Raw genomic sequence first — 18,174 nt, 5'->3', positions numbered from 1 at the left:
TTTTGTGTCATAAATTTCACTTATAATGTTTTCAGAGTTCATCCATGTTGTATCATGTATCAGAACTTCATTTATTTTTGTGGTTGAATAATAGTCCATGGTATGGGTGTACCACATTTTGTTTATCCACTTATTGGTTGATGCTGTTTTGGTTGTTTACACTTTTTGGCTATTATGAATAATGTTGCTGTGAACATTTGTGCACAAATTTTTGTCTGGACATATGCTTTCAAGTCTGTTGGGTATATACTAGGAGTGGAATTGCTGGGTCAACTCTATGTTTAACATTTTGAGGAACTGCCAGACTGTGTTCCAAGGCAGCAGCAGCATTCTACTTTCCCACCAGCACATAGGAAGTTTCCAGTTTCTCCACATCTTCATCAGTACTTGTTATTGTCCATTTTTTTTTTTTTTTTTGCGGTACGTGGGCCTCTCACTGTTGTGGCCTCTCCCGTTGCGGAGCACAGGCTCTGGACGCGCAGGCTCAGCGGCCATGGCTCACGGGCCCAGCTGCTCCGCGGCATGTGGGATCTTCCCGGACCGGGGCACGAACCCGTGTCCCCTGCATCGGCAGACGGACTCTCAACCACTGAGCCACCAGGGAAGCCCCTGTGCATCTTTTTTACTACCACCATCCTAGCGAGTATAAATTGATATTTCATTGTGGTTTTGATTTGCGTTTCCTTAATAACTAATGCACATCTTTTCATGTGCTTATTATCTGTTTGCATATCTCCTTTAGAGAAATGTCTACTCAAATCCTTTGTCCATTTTAAAATTGAATATTTGTCTTTTTATTATTGAGACCTAAGAGTTCTTTATATATTCTGAATACTAGATCTTTATCAGATATATAATTTGAAAATATTTCCTCCTATCCTGTGGACTGTCCTTTTACTTTCTTGGTGGTATCATTTACAATGCAAAAGTTTTTGGGTTTGATGTAGTCTAATTTATCTATTTTTTCTTTTATTGCTTATGCTTTTGGTGTCATATCTAAGAAACTATTGCCTAATCCAAGGTCATGAACATTTATACTTATGTTTTTGTCTAAGACTTTTATAGTCTTAACTCTTACATTTAGGTCTTTTTTTGATCCATTATGAGTTAATTTTTGTATATGGTTTGAGATAAGATTCTTCTGTATACGGATATCCAGCTGCCCCGGCACGATTTGTTGAAAAGACTATACTTTCCTCATTGAGTTGTCTTGATACCCTTGTCAAAATCATTTGCCCATAAATGTAAGGGTTTAATTCTGGGCTCTCAATTCTGTTCCATTGATCTGTATGCCTGTCTTTATGGCATATTATAAAATTTATGCATAGTATTTGCATGTAAAACGGTATTATGTTCTGGGCTCAGACAATTGTCAACAGGTTTTTCACCTGTATGTTTGTCCAGTGGGGCATTTGAAAGTCATGTGAGAAGCAGGGCAATTCTTCCTCCTGTGAGACTATGCTGCCCATTGCAGTACATCTAGCATTATTAGCCCCTGCCAACTACATGCCAGTGTGCCCTCCAGTCACTTTGACAGTTAAAATGTCTCATAACTTTCTAGAGTATCCCTCAGGAAGCAATATTCCCATTGAGAACCACTTCTCTAAAGGCACCTTCTGTACCTTCAGCCTTTTTCCTTCTCTGCCTCTCCAGCCCATCTCCCACATGGCTAAAATATGAGTCTTTCCAGGTTATTCCTTGCTCAAAAGCTTTTAATAGCTCCTTATGCTCTGTGAAATGAAGTTCAAGCCTTCCAGCATAGCTCATCAGCTCGATTACCCTCCAGATCCCTGTCCTGCACGCCACCTGGCCTACGGAACTGGCCTTGCCACTACTCGCTGCCCCTCCGTTGCGCACACTGACAGCTCTTAGGAAATCACATTCATTTTCCAGAACCAGCTCTATCAGCTCCTCTGGAAGCCTTGTGGGTCCCCTGTCCAGCTGGCGGTGCCCTTCCTTGAGTTCCCAAGGAACATGCTTAGACTTTGGGCTTTGTTCATCTTGGCATCTCTGGTTCCACTTCAGTCTGAAGCACACTGCCTGGTACACTGTTGGGATCAGTGAATTTTGTTGCAAGAGTGAATCCTCAGTACTCCCATAAGTTCTTTTATTTTTTTTTTAACATCTTTATTCGAGTATGATTGCTTTACAATGGTGTGTTAGTTTCTGCTTTATACCAAAGTGAATCAGTTACACATATACATATGTCCCCATATCTCCTCCCTCTTGTATCTCCCTCCCACCCTCCCGCCCCCCAATCCCACCCCTCTAGGTGGTCACAGAACACCGAGCTGATCTCCCTGTGCTATGCGGCTGCTTCCCACTAGCTATCTATTTTACATTTGGTAGTGTATATATGTCCATGCCACTCTCTCACTTCATCCCAGCTTACCCTTCCCCCTCCCCGTGTCCTCAAGGCCATTCTCTAGTAGGTCTGTGTCTTGCCCCTAGGTTCTTCATGACCCTTTTTTTTTTTTTGAGTTACTTCACTCTGTATGACAGACTCTACGTCCATCCACCTCACTACAAATAACTCAATTTTCGTTTCTTTTTATGGCTGAGTAATATTCCATTGTATATATGTGCCACATCTTCCTTATCCATTCATCTGTTGATGGACGCTTGGGTTGCTTCTATGTCCTGGCTATTGTGAGTAGAGCTGCAATGAACATTTTGGTACATGACTCTTTTTGAATTATGGTTTTCTCAGGGTACTCCCCTAAGTTCTTATTCCTCAGGAAACTAACTGCTCTGTTTCTCCTGAGGCATTGATTAACTTTGCAGCTCATAAAGATTTATTATCACTTATTTACACATATGCCTTTATTTGAGAAGACAGACAGGGGTCTGTATGTGTAATTCAAGAGAGTAAGGAAAGGAAGCTTCCAGGTAAAAATATCAACTTCATCATCATCATCAACAACAACAACAACAATAGAAAGTCTTCCAAATGCTAGAAATTCCATGATGGGGCAAAGCCTTTTTGTTGCGTTAGGAAAGAGGCGGTTTAATACCCTAATGCCCCATGTGATATATTCAAGGAAAGTGGAAATGTCTGATGGAAAATAATTAGAGGCTATGGAGAGATGAGGAAGCTCTGGGGAACTAAAAGCAGCCAGAGGGCAGGGAACAGTTGGAAGAATAAGTTTGTCTGAAGTGGCAGCTGCTGTGTTTAAATTACTTATTTGCAAACATTGGAACTAGAGTCAACCCTGGACACCAATTCTCCTGCTACTGCTCTGATGCCCAAGCCACTGATAAAAGTTTTTGTTTTTTTTTTTTTGCATGATTTGACATTTTAAAATGATTTTTTTCATTCCAAAATTAATACACACTAGTTGGAAAAATCATAAGAAATATGGTTATATAAAAAGAAACAACATCCATCACCATGAATTCCACTGCCTACAGACGGCACTGTGAACATTCTGGTGCACATGCTTCCAGTAACTTTCCCTCCGGTGTTTTTAACCCCTCTGTGGTGTGACTTTGATAGTCAGTCATTGGGGAGAACTGCAGATTTCAGAGCTAAAAAAGAAAAAAAAAAAGAGGACAAGAGCAAGAAGAGGATAAACTCTTCTCCTCTGTCCAAGGACTGTGCTGGGCATGGCTAGGAGTGATTAGAGTATTGATTGTATTACATGTTGCACTGCACAGCCGTGACGTCAGTAACACAATTCAGAATGACCAGAACGAAATTAACCATGAGTCAGGTGGCAGCTCCTGGCTTTTTAAGCTAAGGAGAAATGATTTTTGTCGGGGTTTATTGATTCAGTATTTTCTCTTCTATGCCTATGTTTCATATGTTTAGTACGAAGTCCAAAGGACCATGTTGAAACCTCATTTTAACTGACATTCAGCATTTTCCTCTCCACAAACGGGCAGCACTAAGCCTGTGCAATGTCTCTGGCACAGCTCCCCTCCTTCCCACAATCCTCATGCACTTCGGCCTTCATGAGCTACGGCTGCCCTAACCACTTCTGACAGCCGACTGGCTTCTGCTTTCAATTCCTTCCTCTCTATCTTCTGCCCCATGGCAGATGCTGCTCCTAAAGCCCAGCCCTAGTTATTACCTTTTTGCTCAGAAACCTTTAACAGGGTCCTGATGCAAAAGGAATGAAGTTCAGGCCCTTAGCAGGTTATTTGCCCAAGTCTGCCTTTCCAGCCTACTATTCTGTTACTCTCAGATGGCTCCAGCGGAAAGTAATCTTGGAAGAGGCTGCCAAGCACTTTGAAAAAATATTGCTTGTTTAGCTAATTATGAAAGTAATACCTGCTCATTGTCGACAATTTTGAAAATGTAAGGAATAAAGAGGAAAATAATCATTGCCCATATCCCACTGCCTAGAATTAGCCACTGTTAACATTTTGGTGCAAAATGTTCCAAGTTATGCTCAAACTGTACATACAATATAGGATTCTGCTGTTTTCACCTCTTATTATATTACGGACATTTGGTCAGATCATTAAATAGTCTTATAAAATATGATTTGAATGGTTATTCAGTGTTTCATGGTATAGTTGTGCCATAATTAACATAATCATTCATCTGTTGTTGGTACTGTTAGGCATTTAGGTTTCTATCAAGTTTTTACTATTATAAATAATGCAAAATGAACTTGCTTGCACATACATTTTTGACCACAATTTTTATATTTGCTTAGAAGAGATTCCTAGAGGATGGCGACTTATAACTCTTCTGCCTATTATTTTAATAATTGGCATATTTGTTTTACCTCCTTTACTAACGTGTCTACCCTGTGCGAGCTGGCACAAAGTTCTGCTGAAGTGGGTGTACTATAACTGTTGAATCAAAAGACAGTTCACCTCCCTGGACCTCAGTTTCTTCATTTGTAAAATGGAAGCATTGAATTATATTACCTTTTAAGGCATGCCATTCGAAAGTTTTTGTACCTTCAGACTTTAGCTAATATATATTTAAGATATGATATTCATACATAGTTGGGATCACAGCCCATTTCTCATATAGATAACTAATGTCCCATGGGGCTCAGGATGGCCTGCAGCCTGTATAAGGACTGGGGTTAGATGCCGGGAGGCAGTATGGCAAGTTGGAAAGTCCGCAGGATTGCATTCCCTTAGTTCTGGCTTCCATTGCTCCTCTGTGTGCCCTTGGGCAAAGCACCTTTGCCTCTCTGGATTTCAGATCTTCTTTTGTAAACGCTATTAATCATCCCTACTTGGATGTGAGGACCAAAAGGGATAATGTATGTAGGGCTCCTTGTAGGGGTGGGTTTTAATTGTCATGCTATTTTTGTAATACACATTTCAGTGAATCACTTAGTGCCCTGGATGATGCCACACAAGTTTGATATAACAGGGTTGCTCTTCAAGGAAGATATTAACCCTCTTTTTCAACATCAGCACAGTAAATGGTGAGTCACCACATGGGAAAAAATAGTCAAAATGGCTGGATTAACACATATTTTATATTTATAGTAGAAAAGTGCACACTTTGGAATGAAACATTTCTGTGTTAAAAGTTTGTGTCTACCCCATACTAGTGCATGGTCTTGGGCAAGTTACTCCAGCCCGCCAAGCTGTGAAAACTGGGGATAATCACAGCACCTACGTTACAAGGTTGTTGTGAGCAATTCTATAAAATGATGTACGTGAAGTGCTTAGTACAGTCCAGGCACATTGGAAGTACTAAAGAAACAAACCCAGGGACTTCCCTGGTGGCGCAGTGGTTAAGAATGCACCTGCCAATGCAGGGGACACAAGTTCGAGCCCTCCTCTGGGAAGATCCCACATGCCGTGGAGCAACTCACCACAACTAGAGAAAGCCCGCACGCAGCAACGAAAACCCAATGCAGCCAAAAATAAATAAATAAATAAATTTAAAAAGAAAAAAAAAGAAACAAACCCACAAACCAAACCTTTTATGATTTATCGTATCATGGCTTCAGGCCAGGAAGTTTTCAATCAGCCTTAATTTGTCACTGTTCCTGAGTTATGTAATTCTATATTGATTTTAAGAACAGTGCCTCTGGAGTTGCCTAATTTTGTTACCTAGAATAGTTCAATCCTATTTATCAAACTCTAACCAAGTGCCGATTCTGTGTCAGACTCCGTGCTGGGTGCTGAGGCCGGAAATGAAGCGGTGGGACCCCTTTGAGCCCGTGTAGTGGAAGTGGCCTTGGGTTGGGAGACATAGGTGGGAAGGAAGTAGTAAGACCTAGTGGATAAGAGTGGAGACCTGGCATCTGACCACCTCCATTCAAATCCCAGCTCTGTCACTGATCAGCTGTGTGACCTTGTAACTTGAGCTCTCCACATCTCGGTTTGAGTTTTTCCTTTTGTAATATGGGGGTAATAATAGCATCTTCCCTAAAAGTGCTATTGTAGGGATTAGATAAGATGCTCCATGGAACTTGCTTAGAAAATGCAGGACTTACAGTAAGCATCAGTAAATGTTGTTTAATTACTATCTGTTGAGAGACAAGAGTGAATTCTGAATTCTTGTCCTCTCTTTCCCACTGAGTAGTTTTATAATCTTGGGTAATATTCATGTCTCTGAATCAAAAGGGAAGGAAGGGGGTTACTGTGTTGGCTGGGCTGATTGGTCCTGACAGCCAAGGGGAAATTGGGTTGTACTACACAATGGGGGCAAGAAGGATAAGTCTGGAATACAGGGAGGAGCTCCCCTAGGGCATCTCATATTACCTTGTCCTTTGTTCAAGTCACTGGGAAACTGCACCAACCCAATTCAGGCAGAACTGCTGGGAACCTTGGTATTCTCAATTTAGAAAATAAAAAGGCAGGGTGGGAGGGATTAACTACTTACATTCCCTTTCAGGTTTACAATTCTCAAGTTCTAAATCCCCATTCTACTTCTAACTTGCTGTGTTTTGTACACTGAGGTATCTGGGCAAATAGCCAGTTTTATTCTCAGATCACCACGGTAGATGTGAGTAGCTCAGTAATAAGACTGTGTGGGTGAAATTCATATAGGGAACACACCCACTTGGTATGGAAAATGTCAAATGACAGAGTTAAACATGATGTTTTTCTTATAATGTCATTCTCAATGGAGAATTACAAAGTTGGATTTCAATGACTGGGCTTGTTCACTGGCTATAAATATAAGGTTATAGTATAAGAATGGCTTGTTTAATCTTCTCCTTACACCTAAGCAGAAGGGGTGGCCATTCCTTCCTGTTATAATAGTGCTTAGTCCTGAGATAAATAGTTCTCCCTGTGTGTGGCCCTGTTCAGCTAAAGGATATGAGCTGTTGATTTTCTTTTTTATTGGGGTATAGTTGTTTTACAGTGCTGTGTTAGTTTCTACTGTACAGTGAAGTGAACTAGAGTTCCCTGTGCTATACAGCAGGTTCTCATTAGTTATCTATCTTATACATATTAGTATATATATGTCAATCCCAATCTCCCAATTCATCCCACTCCCCCTTTCCCCCCTTGGTGTCCATATGTTTGTTCTCTACGTCTGTGTCTCTATTTCTGCCTTGCAAACAGGTTCATCTGTACCATTTTTCGAGATTCCACATATATGCATTAATATGTGATATTTGTTTTTCTCTTTCTGACTGACTTCGTTCTGTATGACAGTCTCTAGGTCCATCCACATCTCTACAAATGACCCAATTTTGTTCCTTTTTATGGCTGAGTAGTATTCCATTGTATATATGTACCACATCTTCTTTATCCATTCATCTGTCAGTGGGCATTTGGGTTGCTTCCATGACCTGGCTATTGTAAATAGTGCTGCAGTGAACATTGGGGTGCATGTGTTGTTTTGAATTATGTTTTTCTCTGGGGAACTGTTGATTTTCATGCTAGTAACTGCCTGGCTAAATGACGGCCCTGGGAGGTTAATATAGGAGTCTAGTTGCATGAAAGTCTGTTTCGTAAAAACCACAAGTGACATATAGTGCTTTCTAAACTTGTACCTCACAAAATTACTAATTAATGTGTTCCTACCAATTGCTAGTATTAATTCTGATAAAGGGCCTGTTGAAACAGAACATTAGTGATTTCACAGCGTTGTTTCAATTTTTAAATTTGTTCAGGGGGAGAAGATAGAATGCAATTCTTTTCTCTTTTAGAAAGGTGGAATGTCATTAATTCAAATTGATTTCTTAAGTGATTGTAAGATTCTCTTCCGGGTACCAGAAAAGATCTGTTTCTCTCAATCAGTAGAAATACAGTAGAACTGTATTTCTGATTTCAGAAATACAATGTTACTCTTTTTTTCTTAAAAACTTTGTTACTATAAAATTGATAACTATCATTGTAAAGAATTTAGAAAGTAGGAAGAAGATTATAGTCTACCACCTTAACATGCCTACCATTATACCAGTTTAAAAATTGTTTTCATGTAAGGGATGTAGCATTCACAGAGTAATTTTTTGTTCCTTCCTTTTCTCTAGCAAAAAATTTTTCACCCCTGAGCACTCATTAGACTGCTTGACTCAAGAATGGGATATTGATTAATCCCTGTTCTAGCTGAATGCCACAGATTTTTTTTAAAAAATTACTAATTCTAATACCTGGGCTATAAAACAAGCAAATAGTTTCAACTGACACATGCGGAGTTTCTCCCCCCGTCCCCCCTCCCCTCTCGAATTTGGGAGGCCAGACTATGGTTGGCTTTATTAGGTGAGATTCCAGTCTCACACAGTGTGTAATTAACAACCAAATGGAACTGAACCCTTTCAGTCCACTGGCATTTCAGAGGTGAGAAGCACCAGCTCAGCCTCTGCCAACGTTCTGGCCAGGCTGAGTCATTCACTGGGACCAGGAGCTTCCTTCCATGACACAGCACCTGTGGCTGTAGCTGCTGGGATCTCCAGTCTCTGAAGAAACAAACACGGATCGGACTGGGCTAGTCAAGGTGTGCGAGAGCCCTGCCTGGGGTACCTGATGGTCTCATCCCTCATCTCCCTCTGTAGGACTGTGACCTCCAAAATTCCACTCTTTCTTTTTTTAAAAATTATTTTCTCTTGGGACTTGAGAATTCTTTTCTTTGACAATGGCCGCACTGCGGGGCATGCAGGATCTTATTTCCCCGACCAGGGATTGAACCTGTACCCCCTGAATTGGAAGTGCAGAGTCCTAACCACTGGACCTCCAGGGAATTCCCCCTCCACTCTCTCATGAGTTGTTAGGAAGACTTTTCTCAAATCCCCCAACCTCAGTGAGGCCATCTTGCTGCTCTGATATGGGACTAGGCACAGTGCCTCAAATTTTAAAACAAAACATAAAAATTTTAAATTATGAAATATTTCAGACATATGTAAAAGTATAGAAAGCAATATGATAGCCACTCCTATTTAACAGATTTTACCAATTTTGCTATAGATCTCTCTTTCTGAAAATAAATCAAAGGTACCAGTTAATAGCTAAGACTCTCCTATTTCATCTCTTCCCTCTTTCTCCATAGAGGTAACTACTATCCTGGAGATAGTACACATCATTCCCATGGATGTTTTAAACATTTTTTTTTTTAACCACGTAAGTTGTATTCTTATAGATTATTGTGTTGTCTGTGTCCGAAATGTTTAAAAATTGTATCAACTGGCTTTTTCACTTAAATTTTTAATTTTGAGGTTGATCTGTCTCTAGGTCTAGGTAATCTATTTTCACTCAGGTGTAATAATCTTACTGTACAAATCTACTATTTATTTACTCATTCTCCTAATGCTGGCAGTTTAGTTGCTCCTCTTTTTTCACGAATGCAAACCATGCTGCAGGGAACATCCTTTCAGTGTGTGTCTCCTTCCATGTGTGTGGTTGGGTTGCTGGGTATAAAGTGGGGGGACCTTTAACTTTACTAGATACTAGCGAGCCACCGAACTGCTCTCTGAAATGGTTGCAGAAATTGGTACTTCCATCAGAAACGTGCAAGACTTCTTGTTTCTGCACATCCTCACCAACACCTAGTGTTATCAGGCTTTAAAATTGTTGCTTGTATGATAGGTTTGAAAAGCCTTCAGTGGGTTTAATGGGTTCAGCATTTCTCTGATTATTCAATTTGTTAAGTAGGTCTTTTCATGGTTTTTGTTTGTTTGTTTTACCGCATGGGTTTCCTTTTCTGTGAATTGCTTGTTCCTGATCATTGCCCATTTTCTACTGTGCTGTTGTTTCTTTTCTTATACATCTGTAGGAATTTTAAAATACATGTGATTTATACTAATTCTTTGATAGTTAAATGCATTGACTGTATCTTCTGTAGCTCTGTGGCTTTCCTTTCTTTTCTTTTTTGTTAAAAGTTCATTTTATCCTGGTGTCAAGGAGACTTACAGCTGTTGCATTTCTTTTGCTGACAGAATCCTCAAATTAAACAGAGATTTTTCTTTCCAGTGAAGCATGGTTTTCAGAATCTAAAATGGAAGGTGCTAAAATATCATGGCAAATGTAGACCTCCTGTGATGTTTCTCTCCACCTCTGATAGCTAACGTAAAATTTGCTTCAAAAGCGAATTTAGTTGGAATAATGCTTTAAGTCTCCCAAGTCCTGTGAAAATACTGAGAGAAATTTTACCCAAAAAAAAGGAGCAATGGGGATTGGGTTTTCTTTTTTTTTTTTTTTTTTTTTTTTTTTGGGTTTTCTTTATCCAGTACTGCTGTGCTCTTCAAGAATTTTTTGGTTAAAACAACTTCTATGTTAAAAAACCAAAAGAAGTCAACTAACTGGGAGATGAGCCTCTTCCCTGAGAAACAAAACAAGCATTGCCTCTCCACAGAGCCCCTCATAATCGGCACATGATGGACCAAAGTTTTGGTTTATGGAAAACCATACCAAGAGCAGGGAGTGGCCTAGCATTTGCAGCTCTTCTCCATAACAGAAGGAAATCCTGAGCATAGCTGGATGGTGTTTTTAATTTCCAGTGAAATATTATATTCAGTTAATCTGTTTGACTTATTTTATTTAGCCTATACATTGATATTGCCTGAGTCATATATATAACCACTTTCACCATGTGTCTAGAACAATACATAACAGAAAAGACACACACACATACCCATACACACTTAACTGTGTAGTATTGACCTGTAAAAAACAGTACCAGCCAGTTCCCTAAGACTTAACATCTTTTCTATCTTAACATTCACTCTGCATTCTAATATGTCATATGTAGCTCATAATGCTATAATGACTCTGTGACTTGTCTTTTTTTAAATAGTGTCTTTTGTACAGAAGTCTTTAATGTTAATGTAGTCAGTTTATCAGTATTTTCCCTTATGATCTGCTGTGTGTATGTGTGATTTATGTAAAAAATCTTTCCTTACTCTGACACAATAAAGATTTTATTTTATATGTTTATCTAAACATTATTTTTCAAAACAAATAATTTTTTATGGAAGTACTGTTGATTTACTATGTTACATCTAAAAATTTTTAATAGCTTTTCCCGTTTGGGAATTTTATGTATTTGATAACTTTTGCTTTATATATTTTGAAGTTATGTTGTTAGGGGTATACAGGTTCAGAATTATTATATATTCCTGATAAGTTTTTCCTTTTATCATTATGTTACTATCATTTTTGTTTATATTTTATACTAAAATTATTTTGTATGATACTAACAGAGCTATAATATCCTCTTTTGGTTAGTATTTGAAAAATATTGATTATATTTTTCTATCCCTAAATGTTAGACCTTTCTATGTCTTTAGTTTTTCAAGTATATCCCTTAAATAAAATATTAAAAATCCACCCTAGAACCTTAAAGTTACTCATTTAATATGTTGATATTTTTGGATTACTGGAATATTTAGATTTATTTCCCCTATATTATTTTGTCTTATGTATTTACCATGTCTTTTTTTTTTTGCTCTCCACTTTACCCCTTTTTTAATCAAATGAATAAAAAATACATTTTCCTTTTTATTCATTTGATTATATACCATCTATTACTTTTGTTAGTTACCCTTAATTTATTGACCTAAAATATGAAGCTAGTCAATATCTTTCCCTACTTTCTACATGAAACAAGTGCCTTTAACTCCTTTTGCTCTTATTAATTTCCTTCACTCTTCAGTGTTATTGTTGGCTACTATTATATTCCTACCTTGTTTTTAAGTCCGCACTGCCTTGGCCATTATCCTTTATTTTTGTTTATTTATTTATTTATTTATTTATTTATTTATTTTGCGGTATGTGAGCCTCTCACTGGTGTGGAGGTGTTTCTTTAGGTTTACCCAAGTTTCCAATTTCTTTCTTTGCGCATTATTCCTCTGGTCTCAGTATTCTTCCTGTAGAAGAATATTCCTTTTTTAATTAATTAATTTTATTTTTGGCTGCGTTGGGTCTCCGTTGCTGCACACAGGCTTTCTCTAGTTGCGGTGAGCGGGGGCTACTCTTGGTTGTGGTGCGCAGGCTTCTCATTGCGGTGGCTTCTCTTGTTGAAGAGCATGGGCTCTAGGCACGCGGGCTTCATTAGTTGTGGCTCACGGGCTCTAGAGCACAGGCTCAGTAATTGTGGCACACGGGCTTAGTCGCTCCACGGCATGTAGGGTCTTCCCAGACCAGGGCTTGAACCTGAGGCCCCTGCATTGGCAGGCGGATTCTTAACCACTGCACCACCAGGGAAGCCCTAGAAGAATATTCTTTAGTTGTTCTTTTATTGAAGGTCTCTGAGTGACTAAGTATCCTAATATTTGTTGGAAAATGTCTTTATTTCAGCCTTACTCTAAAAGGGTATAGGATACTAATTGACAGTTATTTTCCCTCAGCATTTTGAACATATTATTCTGCTGTCTTCTGGTCTCTATTGTTGCTATTGAAAAGTACGCTTAGATTCCACTGTTTTCTTTTCTATGTAATCTTTTTATGCTTGCTGTGTACATTTAGGATTTTTTTGTCTTGTCTTTGGCATTCTGAAGTTTATTACATGTATCTAGGTATGGGTTTATTTTTGTTTGCCCTGCTCAGAACTGGTGGCTGTCCTTATACCTGAGAATTCATATCTTTATGAAATTCTGGAAAATTCCCAGGCATTATATTTTGAAACATTGTTGCCTACACATTTTTTTTTTTCTGATTTCTCTTTCTGAAATGCCTACTTGATAAATGCTTGGCCTTCTCATTTCATTCTTCTTATCTCTAATGGTGTTTTCCTATATCCAGCTCTTTTATCTTTCTCTACTGCATCCTGTGCAGTTGCCTAAAATCTTTCAATTCACCGATTCTCTCTTCAGCTATGTGTTATCTCTTCGTTAGGCTTTAAATTTCAGTGACCATATTTTCACTTCTAAAAATTCAATTGGGTCTTTTTCAAATTCATTTATTTTTTTTCTCATGACATCTTGTTCTTTCTTTGTGGTCCCCTCCCCACTTTCTTTTGGCTTTAAATTTATTTTAAACACATTTATTTCCGTCTCCTTCAGATTTTCTATTATCTTAGGTTCTTGGGATAACCTCCAGTTCTCTGTGTTTACTCATTCTGACTCATGGGGGAGTATTTCTTTATCTGTTTTTAAATTTTTGATTGTGAGCAAACTTCAGTGGAGCTTGTTTTATCTAGGATATCCTGTCTGGCCTGGGTTGTGGGAGTATCCTTCCAGAGTTGTTTTGCATTTTTCTTCTGCCAGGTGCCTCATGGGTATTTGTGGCCCAATTTTTATGTTAAATTCCCAGCCTTGGGATTCTCGTACTGAGTGAGCAGTGAGAATCTGGACTCCACCCTTGTGTGGAAAGGCTGAGGTTTTGATTTCTCAGGCAAGACTTTTTTTGTTCTCTATTCAGAGCTCTGGGCAGAGACAAGCTCCCTTGATGATCATTGATGGAGTGGGTAGGATTTTTCTTGTCTCTCCTTTCACTGAGAATGAGGTACTTTGAAGGTCCTAGATATGTGTAGGGGTCTCAGTTTCAAGTCCCCTCTTCCAGAGGGCCTAAATCTACAGTCCTTCCTGCGTGTGACTTCAAAGCCAAGTCCTTAAGCGTTAGTGCCCTGTCTTGGGTCTTATAACCCTTCTTCCCCTCATTCTCTTTTTTTCTTCTGACTCACCTCTTCATTCTCTGAGCCTTAATTGATGCTAATATTACTTCTGATAATACATCTTGTGGCTTCAAGTCCCTTCACAGTCTAGGTGCCACAGCTGTCAGCTTACTGAGGACATGACCTATGTTTTAGTCTTTTTCAGGGTTAATATACAACCTAGCAAACTTCTTGCCACAAATATTTGTTAATTGATTCACAAACTTCCCAGTGTGAGAAGTTGCTATGTCTGCACCTTCACACAAAATATATAAGCTGTTTTCCACTTAAACTGATATAGTTGGGGGTGCCCCAAGCCTCAGATCTCATTGGGGTATTGTGGAGAGAGCCCTAGACTGAGTCAGAAGTCTAGGGTATTAGACTAATCTGTTGCAGAAAACTTGTGTGTCTGTAGACAAGTCATTCTACCTTTCTGAACCTCAGTGTCTTTGTCTACAAAATGAAGATAGTATATTCACTCTGTGTACCCTGCAGGGTTGTGAAGAGGATTAAATAAGAAATGCCATGTGGAAAAGTGATATAAACTTTAAAAGGCTGTCCACGGTGTGTTGTTGATAATGTATTGTTGTTTGTAGGTCAGGACATGGTAAACCACAGAGGCAGTAATAAGATTTCCTGATTCCTCCTGGGAAATATTGTTTTATTTTGGCATTGTCTGGTTGCTGGCCTTGCTACAAGAAATATTGTTTTTGCTTGTCAGACTCTCTTTAATGGTTAACATGTTGACCAAAGGAGCGCTATTAATATTCTAGATGGCTTAGATGAAGCTTCACTTTTGGTTGTTTAACTCAAAGAATTGCACCATATATCATCCTCTCTTCTAGCAACATCCTTCCAGTTTTTTTAAAAGTCAGTGCAATATTTACTGCCATGATGCCTTTCTAAGCAGAAAAATGGGGCTCTGTCACATCTTACCTCCACTTTCCATTCTCCTTTCCTCACCCCGCTGCATAGATTCATACCTGTGGGGCTCCTGCCATACAAAATGTACTCTCACATCAGTTCAGCAAATACTGGTTCCTAATGGCTGTGTGTAAAGCAAAGTTTTGCAAACAGGATATCTTATTTTCACATTAAATAACACACGTTCCCACTTTGGTTTTGATCTGCATTCAGTCAGCATTGGATTTAGTATCTATCACTCCATCAAGTTCAGTCTCTGACAGACTGTAAACATACACTATTTAGGAATCCTGGTGATTCCTTTTATTAAATGAAGACTCCTTGCTAGTAAATAACCCCAGCTCTACCTACCATTAACATGTTCTCGTAATGGGTTTTCACATAAGAGGTACGTGTGGGTTGTAATATGGATCTTTTACCCTGTTTCATTTTTGAGTCACTATCCCCTTTAACACACGGGTGACAAAAAACGGAGCACAGATCCTCTCTCCAATGTCATCAGAATGCCGTGGAGTGGAATGCTGGTGGAATAAACAGCGCTGAATGTTACCTAGGCTGGCCCTGATCAGTGGGTAATCACAGTCATATAAATTACAGGTTCTCTTTGGAGAACGGAATGATTTTCTGAGTCATTTCCAGAGCCTCTGAAGTGGCACTTCCTGTTGTTAGAGATCTATTGTGCTGAGATGATTTTAGCTGCTGGCTCCTGTGAAAGAGACATGCAGGGACTAGAAAGCACACTCCCAGGTGCTGGAGCTGGAAGAAATAATTGGATCCGAAACTCATTTCATAGACAAGGAAAGTGTAACCTAAAAGATGTGCCCAGGGTCACACTGCTGGTTACAGGCAGTAGTCCCAGGACCCAGGAGGTCTGTCTCCAGTTCACTGGCTTTAGTTTTATTTCATCAAGTTTAAGTTTTAGCAGTTTATCCTTTTGCAAAAGTAATAGGCTATAGTCTTTGAAGTCAGAGAGATTTGTGTTAGAGTCTCTGCCTCACCTGTTAAAGTTTATAGTCTTTCTGAGCCTTGGTTTCTTTTTCTTTTCTTTCTTTCTTTCTTTCTTTTTTTTTTTTTTTTTTGCTGCACTGTTCGGCATGAGGGATCTTAGTTCCCCGACCAGGCATGGGGCCCGTGCCCCCTGCATTGGGAGTGCGGAGTCTTAACCACTGGACCGCCAGGGAAGTCCCTGAGCCTTGGTTTCTTTATCTAAAAAATGCACATAGAAATGCCTACCTTATAGGATTATTGTGCTAATTCATGTTAATGTAGTCAATATATGAAGTGCCTGGTACGTACTGGATTAAAATACAGATATTATTGTTATTACTCTAGGAGACAGGGCTGGACCAACTGCCTCCTCTAATTCTAATAGTAACTTATACTTCCCATAGACCTTTTTTGGCAACTAAATCTTTCCTTATCTCTCCAGCTTTAGGCCCTATGTAGATCCACATAGGCCTTTCTTGGGTATCAAGTTTTTATGTTTAAAATATTTCTAGCCACCCAGTAATCTGGTTCTCATTGCAGACTCCTGGGTTGTTAGGAGGAAATCTCTAGTCTCCTTAGCCTATGAGGAGCAGGACCGTCCTGGTTCTCTTTCTTTTGAGATAACGAAGTTGCCCTTGGAATATCAACCAGACTTGGTATAGGAAGTGAGACACCGAAGTAGTGGGTCGGAAGCCCTGGGCTGGGGGTGGGAGTGAGGTAGAGGAGCAAAACAGGGGAGACCCTAGCTGAGCTCAACTTCAGCTGAACTGAGCAAGACAAGGAGCTGATGCCTCTCAAATGCAATAGTAGCTCAAGCAACTAAAAGACAAGTGACTAATTTAGTGTCCGGTCCTTTGGAAGTGAGGCCTCCATGGCCCTGCTCACTGGCTGGATTTGAGGAAGCCAAGCTTAAACAGAGGCAGTTGCAGATAGGAGGCTGGACGGTGTGTGTACACGTACATGTGCATAAGACTTGTATAAAACGCCTCTCTCTTTATTACTTTTCCTAGGGTAAAGGGGCTGACAACCATCACCTTGCTTGGCTTGCAGGCAGTGAGGGAGAGAGTTGCCTAGAACATCTGGAAGCCTGCAGCTTGGCGGAGAAAGCAGTGATAAAAAATAAGTCAGAAGGGAGGGTGAGTTCAACTTCCCCTTCTTGCTGGTGCTGGGCTGAGGGTCACCAGCAGAATGATGTGGAAAAGAGCTGGCTGGTTAGGCCCTGGCTTCTGCTTGTCTGGTCAATACACAGGTGATCTCAGTTTCTTGTCTCATTGAAGCAGCCCCTTCCCTGCTGCCACCAGAAAATGAAGAAACAAATGGAACAGGGGAAAAATAGTCTATCAGAAAAATAATGGAAAAATACAAGAAACAGAGGGAGAAAAAATAAACAGAGGAAATCAAGCCCTTTGGAGCTTTGGCATTTTGTACAGTGGTCCATGCTGGAATTGAATTGAATTGAATGTGGTCCATGAAATGCATCTTTAATAATATGCTGCTGGTGTTATAAATTTTCAAGCTGGAAAGAACCATGATAATCATCCATAGTAGCCTTTCTGTCTTACAGATAAGGCATCTCAGGCCCAGAAAAGCAAAGAGACCTGTGCAAGGTGATGCACAGGCAGCTGGAGAGAGGCAGACTTGAAACCACCGACCCTGCTTCACTTCCTCATGGTGCCTCCTTGGCGCCATTTTGGTTCCAGGCAGGCAAAGCTTATCTGGTGTTCCCCCTCTTTGTACTTCTGCCCATTCCCACCAACCCTTTCACCACAAGTGTAGAGGGGCTCCTGTCAGCTGAGAGAAAGGGGGGCCACAAGTCAGGTGTGACGCCTAGGAGAGAGAGTGCTCTCTCTCCCCAGTCCTGGGAGCTGTGCTCATCTCAAGATCCAGGTGACATGGTTCCACACCCGCCAAGAAGTAGCAACAATGGCCCCTGATTCTACAGCTATGAAATGCACTTTTTCTTGTACGTTTTTCACAGTTTAATATCCTGACTTGACTTTTCTATTTCCACCCTCTCTCTGTCTCACTCATCTATCCCACTCACTGTTGCCAGAACCTTCTGTCACTCTTCTGGTCACAACTTCACTGTACGAAAACCTTGGGGGGCTCCCACTGCTTGTGACTTAAAGCCTAATCTTAGCTCAGCATTCAAGGTCCGGGACAGATGAGTTTTACTAATCTTATAGCCATCGAGCTTGTAATGAAACACTTCTCCAAAAAACTCCAAGCAGCTGAGCAACAAACAAATTCTGGTGAGGACCACCTTATAGTTCACTAAAAAAAAAAACAGCAAAAAGCTA

At 39.9% G+C, this 18,174-nt stretch overlaps 1 protein-coding gene across 2 annotated transcripts in view; it reads right to left on the bottom strand.

The window, feature by feature from the left end:
* The window catches only part of SLC7A14 (solute carrier family 7 member 14), a 120,632-nt gene that overhangs the window by 88,453 nt on the left and 14,005 nt on the right, over positions 1–18,174 (bottom strand). Inside the window, exon 2 of one of the 2 annotated variants that reach the window (XM_029214894.1) lies at positions 2,842–2,847. The exons of the other annotated variant lie outside the window; for it this stretch is intronic. The gene's annotated coding sequence lies outside the window, so the exon portion shown is untranslated. The remainder of the gene's footprint in view (positions 1–2,841; positions 2,848–18,174) is intronic. 2 annotated transcript variants of the gene reach the window in all.

Source organism: Monodon monoceros, unplaced genomic scaffold (genome assembly GCF_005190385.1).
Source record: "Monodon monoceros isolate NGI ecotype Baffin Bay Population unplaced genomic scaffold, NGI_Narwhal_1 Super_Scaffold_11, whole genome shotgun sequence".
NCBI classification, from domain to species: Eukaryota; Metazoa; Chordata; class Mammalia; order Artiodactyla; family Monodontidae; genus Monodon; species Monodon monoceros.
Note: the sequence above shows the minus strand (reverse complement) of the source record. Positions and strands in the feature narration are given on the sequence as shown.